Here is a 6,395-nt window from a genome sequence, read left to right as displayed (position 1 = left end):
ATTTAAATGATGACATTTGCTACAAATGTCGAATATAATATGACATTTATTACAAAATGTCATTGGTTTTAGTGACATTTAGAAAAAATATCGCTTAAATAGTGACATTTAATATAAATGTCGAATATGTTATGACATTTACTGCAAAATGTCATTGATTTTAGTGACATTTAGAAAAAATGTCACTAAAATAGTGACATTTGTTGTAAAATGTCACTAAAATAATGACATTTATTGAAAAATGTCGTTGTTTTTAGCGACATTTAGCAAAAATGTCATTTAAATGATGACATTTGCTACAAATGTCGAATATAATACGACATTTATTACAAAATGTCATTGGTTTTAGTGACATTTAGAAAAAATATCGCTTAAATAGTGACATTTAATAAAAACGTTGAATATGTTATGACATTTACTGCAAAATGTCATTGATTTTAGTGACATTTAGAAAAAATGTCACTAAAATAGTGACATTTGTTGTAAAATGTCATTGATTTTAGCGACTTTTAGCAAAAGTGTTGCTAAAATAGCGACATTTTAAATAAATATCGAATATATTACACTACTAGAATTTCGTTGTTTCCCGACTTCAAAATTGGTCGAAAAATGTAGTTTTTCAATGACTTTCCAACTACTTTTGAGTAGTCGGCAGATTGAGTGTCGAAAAATACTTGTCGACTACAGCAGTCCGCATTCGCTGACTACCAGAGTCACTATATATAAATTAAAATCCGACCATTAAAGTACCTGAACTGCTGTTATTGGTCACACTTTAAAAGTGTCGCCTTTTATATCTCATCTACAACAACACTCATTAAGTGTAATTTTCTTATGTACATGCTAAAATTTATAATCCATAAGCTAAGCCAAGTGTGGCCTTTGCTTCCTTATTGCCCCCGATTTTAAAGTGTTGCCTTTTCTATCTTATGTATGACAACACTTTGAAGTGTAGTCCTTGCCCATGTGCATACCACAATTTACAGTCCTTTGGCTACACTTTTAAGTGTGGTAATATATTATTTTGGCTATAAAATATTTATATGCCACAATGTCTAATTAAAAAACACTAATATTGTTTTGCAATAAATAATCTCAAACATTAAATTAGCTAATAAGTAATTCAAATATATATATTTGCAATAAACTTCAAAAGATAGTATGTCCTGTGTACATACACATACTTATAAAGCAATATTCTAAATATGTGTACACAATAGTTCAAAAAGTACTCTTACAATAGTTCAACATATATTCTAGCAATGAATATATTTCTCAAAATCAAATATAATGTATTCAAATTTTTACAATAGTTCAAAACTCTTCACTATCCACTTCCACTTCAATGAGATCAAATTGACTTGTGGCGATCCTTCAAATTTGATCACCTCCATTTCCCTACACATTTAGAAAGAAAATAACAATCAAAACAAACCATGTACAACAAATCAAATTGCAACAGTTATAGAAGTTGGAAGTTTTGTTGGAGTGAAGGGTCTAGTATAATAAAAGTATAAAGTTACTATAACCCAAAAAAGAGACATGAACTTCATGTCTCTTTTTGCTTTTTTTTCCCTCCATCTTCCTAAAGGAAAAAGTATAAAGTTACTATAACCCAAGACACTCTACTGCAAACACCCAGACAAGCATAGAATCAAAGTATTATTGCAGATTACAGATTTCAGATTATTGCAGATTACAGATTACAATTTCAGATTGCAGGTTCCAGATTCCTCCCAGCAGCTAGAACATTATTCAGATTTCATGAAAGTGGATGTGTAATTCAAAGATCAATACAGATGCCCAACAATTCAACAAGCAAAAAGAATTCAGCTGCAACAGAGTTTCAAAAGCAACTTAGAGCTCCAATCTTAGAGCTCCTAGAATTCTACTTCAATCTTAGAGCTCAACAATTCAGCTGCAACAATTCAACTTTGTTTTACTTTTGGTGTAGCATGGAACTTTCAGATGAAGCTTTAATCTTATCTTAGAGCTCCTAGAATTCCTACAGATTTAGATAGAGAAAAATCCCAAAATATTCTCTTGGGAACCCAGGCACTCTACTGAAGACACCAAGACAAGCATAGAAGGAACCACACAAAATACCTTTTGGAGGACTGGGAATAAATAAGAAACGAAATAGAAATAAAAGAAAAACAAGTAACATGCAGAACAAGCATGCTTTGGGATTTTCATGTAGTTGTGCCATCTATGAGCACCATTAGGATACAGTGAAAAGATATCTTACTTCACTAAAAGGTTCCTTCACATCATCTCTCTCAACACTGCTCTCCTGAAATATTTGTCATCATTAGAGAAGATATTAACAAGAAAAAAGACAGCAGAATATGAAAACGAAGCAAATGCATGCTTTTTGACTATTCATGCATGTAATTACATGCTTAGACAGAGTTAGAAGACAACCTAGAGCAATCTCAAATATGACTTACATAGTTAGGAAATACGACCATGTCAACATCTTCAGGTATATCTGCCAGAAGTCTCCGTAAAGAATACTCACTAGTTCCAGCTGGATGCATTAGCTCATCAGTATCAAGATGAATGATCCAGTCCACGCCAGCTTCCTGTAAATTTACAAGGCAATGAAGTGGATCAAAAGGTAACCATAGCTGGAAACAGAAGAAGTTATTGCAATCATACCCTTGCCATGACAATGGCCATTTCCATGTTAAGAGTGTGCTTGACAAATAACTCGTGGTTGCATGGTTGGAAAAAGAATCCAGCCAGACACGTTTCATTCCAAATCTGAATAGGACCCAAGACATTATATATCATCAGTATATCAAATAATAAGCTCACTTAATATAGATTTGAGATGAAACATAGGGAACATAGCATGTCTACTAGCCCATGCTAAAATTTCACTCTCTAAATTTAGTTTGATTTAAGTTAGTAACTTGAATAATCACTTCTTCATTAAAGTCTATTACCATCTGATATTAAATGCCTCAACTTTTCCAGGAATTTTGAAATTAGAGAAGTCAAGATTGTAGAAAAGAAAGTTCCTTCTTTAGAAATCTCTGACGAATAAATAGATGTACCAGATGTTGAAGAATATAAATAGACTACATGTGTGAACTCAAACTTATATCTTTTCTTATGCTTGTCGTTCTTACTTTTCTATGTTATTCATGTAAATTTTATCCCAATTTTTGAAGAATCTAATACCATGGTTGCAAGAGTTTGAAGCAATTGATGATTCTTTGCATGGAGGAAGAGTGGGAAAGATGGATCTGAAACAGAGGACATAGAGACTCGATTATTGTTGTATTGCATATGAAATGGTATACATTGCTTGCTTCAAGTTAATGACAGTACATGTGTTAAGACAATAATTCAATACCCAACTAAATAAGTCCAAGAAAAATTGCTTTCAGGAAGAAAAAGTTGAAAAGAATCAAACCATATGCTTTCAACAAATGTAGACACGTATTTATCAACTTCCCACAAACACCCATACACAAGAATATCAAAACTCTAAAGCTAAAATTTCGACTATAGAATTTCTTACCTGATAAACCCTATTCCGTCAAAATCCTTTCAATGTGATGAAGCATTTTAGTGAGGCGTGTTCATCTGTGAAGCGTCTTCAACAAGAAATTGTGAATCGTGTTCTTCAGCGAGTAGCTCTTCAAGAACTATAGCACTCGATCAACACAACTTTCCAACCAACTGCTTGAAGCAAGGCAGTATAAAATATCCATCAAACGACTCTAAAACATAAGCTTATCTCAAGGGTCGAACAGTCACATTCAATGAGATGAATAGTCATATAACTTAAATACGAGATGCAAACAGATGAATGTAGGCATTGGAAGCAGAATAGAGGAAAGATGATCAGCTAGCACTCAAGTGAAAGAATCAAGAGCTCTTTCATGTAGAGTAAACTTCCCACACGATAAATGCAAACTTTGTTACCAAACCACTCAATCTTAACACATAATAACCAATAAGGTGATGAACAATGCAAACTCAAAACTAACAGAAATTAAACGAACTAAAGTTAAAAGTATTCTACCTCCTTTTGGGCAGCGAACTTGAACTCGAGTTGCTGGAGATAATTCCACCACCAAGGATTCTCACGAGGACTTTCGAAGTAAATGAAAATAGAATCCAATGAAACTTTAACTCAAACTTTCTAGTGCTATTTCATGAGATTGCAAAGGAAACATCCCTTTGAAGCTTAGACACCCCATTTTTCATGAAATTTTATCTTAGCCCTTTCAAATGGTTTGAGTTCAAAATTGTTAAAGTTGTGTGATATTTACAAGCTTTCAAATAAATATTTCACCACAACCCATATCCGCTACCATAGACTCCCCAACTCCTCCAAACGATGTCGGAGTTCTTCGAACTGTTTCTTCAGTTTCCCAAATGAAGGCCTAGAAGAAGTACGGAAATTACCATCCGTCATCAAAGAAGAGAGAAACGTACAGTAACAACATGATCTGTAGAAAGAAGGGGGAAATACAGCTTTAACAACTCTCCAGAAAACATGTATTAAACTGATGAAAAACACCCAAGAAAGATTGGTACTCATCACGATCAATCAAGATTCACTGCATTAACATAAACACCAAATAAATTCTTTCAATACTAATCCAAGAAAATGAAAAACCAACAACAAACAACTAGTAATTGAGAATTTGGGGTGTCGAAAAAGAGGATCTTTTTCCTCACCTTTGGGTAAAATTTTTGGAACTGCGTCTCTGTTAGCCATTTCAATCCATGTCTTCTTCTTGAAGAAGCTGAAGATTTCTTTTTTCTGTACGGATTTTTTTTACAATTGTAACTTTTTTCTCGACAAAGTTATAATTTATGGGTGGAAATGTGAAGGAGAGGGAAATAGGGTTTAGCAGCTCCTATTTTGATCTGGGGCAAGAACGTATAGTGGTGAGCTTTTTAATTTCTTTATGAATTCATTTTTTGGCCAATTAGAAATTGGAGGGAGTGTTAAATATATTGGAGGGAATACAATATTTTAGTTCTTTTTACAATATTTTAGTACCTAATAAAATTGTTATTTTTCTTTATAATGGCTATATATAACATATCAATTTTTTTAAAAAGTTCTTTAAGGATATTTTGACAAGATTTCTGTTGATTCAATATTTGTTACATATCACCTAAATTTTAATGGATTGAAATGAGTTAACCTAATAAATAAGTGGATCAATAACCCATCCAAACTTAAACGGGTTGGGCGAATGGGCTTAATTTTGCCAATCCTAACTTTTGGCAAGCTATATTGTATAATCAGTGTTGGGGTGGAGGTTCGAAATTTCTAAATTTCGAATTCAGTAACTCGAAAATTGGTAGTTAAAAGTAGATATCAAATATCAAAATTTTAAATTTCAGTTAGGTATTTGGTAAAACTTTTTTCATTTTGTATTTCATTTGTAACTCAAATAATATCATTACTAAACTGTGATTCTGAATTTATTCTCTTAGATATAATTATTTGAGTATTACCTTTAAAACTAAAATATCCACATGAAAATTTTGTATTTTATTTTTATTTTAAAATATTGCTTGAGAGCTTCTCATTGATTATTATGTTTATTATTTTTTCCATTATATATAGTATGATATCAATTACATGATCTTATTAGTATAAGCATGATGTTTTTCATATTTCTAAACAATTTCTTATATCAAATTTAAATATTTATCGATTTACATTGAAATTTTTATTTACTACTTTTTCATTTTTTTGTTCATATGTACTGTTATTGTGTTAACATTTTGTCATGTGTTTTTTTTTTAAATATTTGTTCACTTATGTCCTTCTATTACTCATCTTTTAATATAGATAAAAATTTAGTTTCTTGCTTTCACAACTCTATTTATTTCTTATCATACTTTTATTTTATTAATCATGTATTCTACGTGATGATGGAATCTGATTGATGATTGCACTGCATAAACAAAGAAGATTAGTGAAAGAAACAAGGAATACATACATGTTTGAAATATTTTTTTTTGATATTTTTTTGTTTTTTATAAAATAATTTTAAAAAAATAAATTTTGTCATAAAATCATATGTAAGATATTTAGAATTATTCCTTATGATTATATATTATGTTATATATTTATAAAAAATATGTTTATAATTTGTCGATTCCGTTTCGTAATTTTTTTATTTTTTTAAAAAAATCAAAACTAATTCAAATAAAATATTATTGGTATTTTAAAATGTAAGTTTAGACCTTTTTTTAGGGATAAGATTAGTTAATATTTGAAATTCAAATTTTAAATTAATTATTTAATGGTTGTGGGTTCTTTTAATTTATTTATTTTGGATTAGAAGTTTTTTCTTTATATTATTAAGTAAGGTTTGCTATATGGATATAATTTAATATATTTTTAAAAA

At 30.5% G+C, this 6,395-nt stretch overlaps 1 long non-coding RNA gene across 1 annotated transcript; it reads right to left on the bottom strand.

Moving 5' to 3' along the window:
- Positions 1-2,246: 2,246 nt before the first annotated feature.
- LOC125871258 (uncharacterized) lies at positions 2,247-2,744 on the bottom strand. The gene is made up of 3 exons (XR_007446991.1): positions 2,662-2,744; positions 2,451-2,585; positions 2,247-2,285 (listed from the first exon to the last, which is right to left on the bottom strand). It is a non-coding gene; the product is annotated as an uncharacterized LOC125871258 (long non-coding RNA).
- Positions 2,745-6,395: the final 3,651 nt, after the last annotated feature.

Source organism: Solanum stenotomum, chromosome 7 (assembly GCF_019186545.1).
Source record: "Solanum stenotomum isolate F172 chromosome 7, ASM1918654v1, whole genome shotgun sequence".
In the NCBI taxonomy this organism is placed as follows: Eukaryota; Viridiplantae; Streptophyta; class Magnoliopsida; order Solanales; family Solanaceae; genus Solanum; species Solanum stenotomum.
Note: the sequence above shows the minus strand (reverse complement) of the source record. Positions and strands in the feature narration are given on the sequence as shown.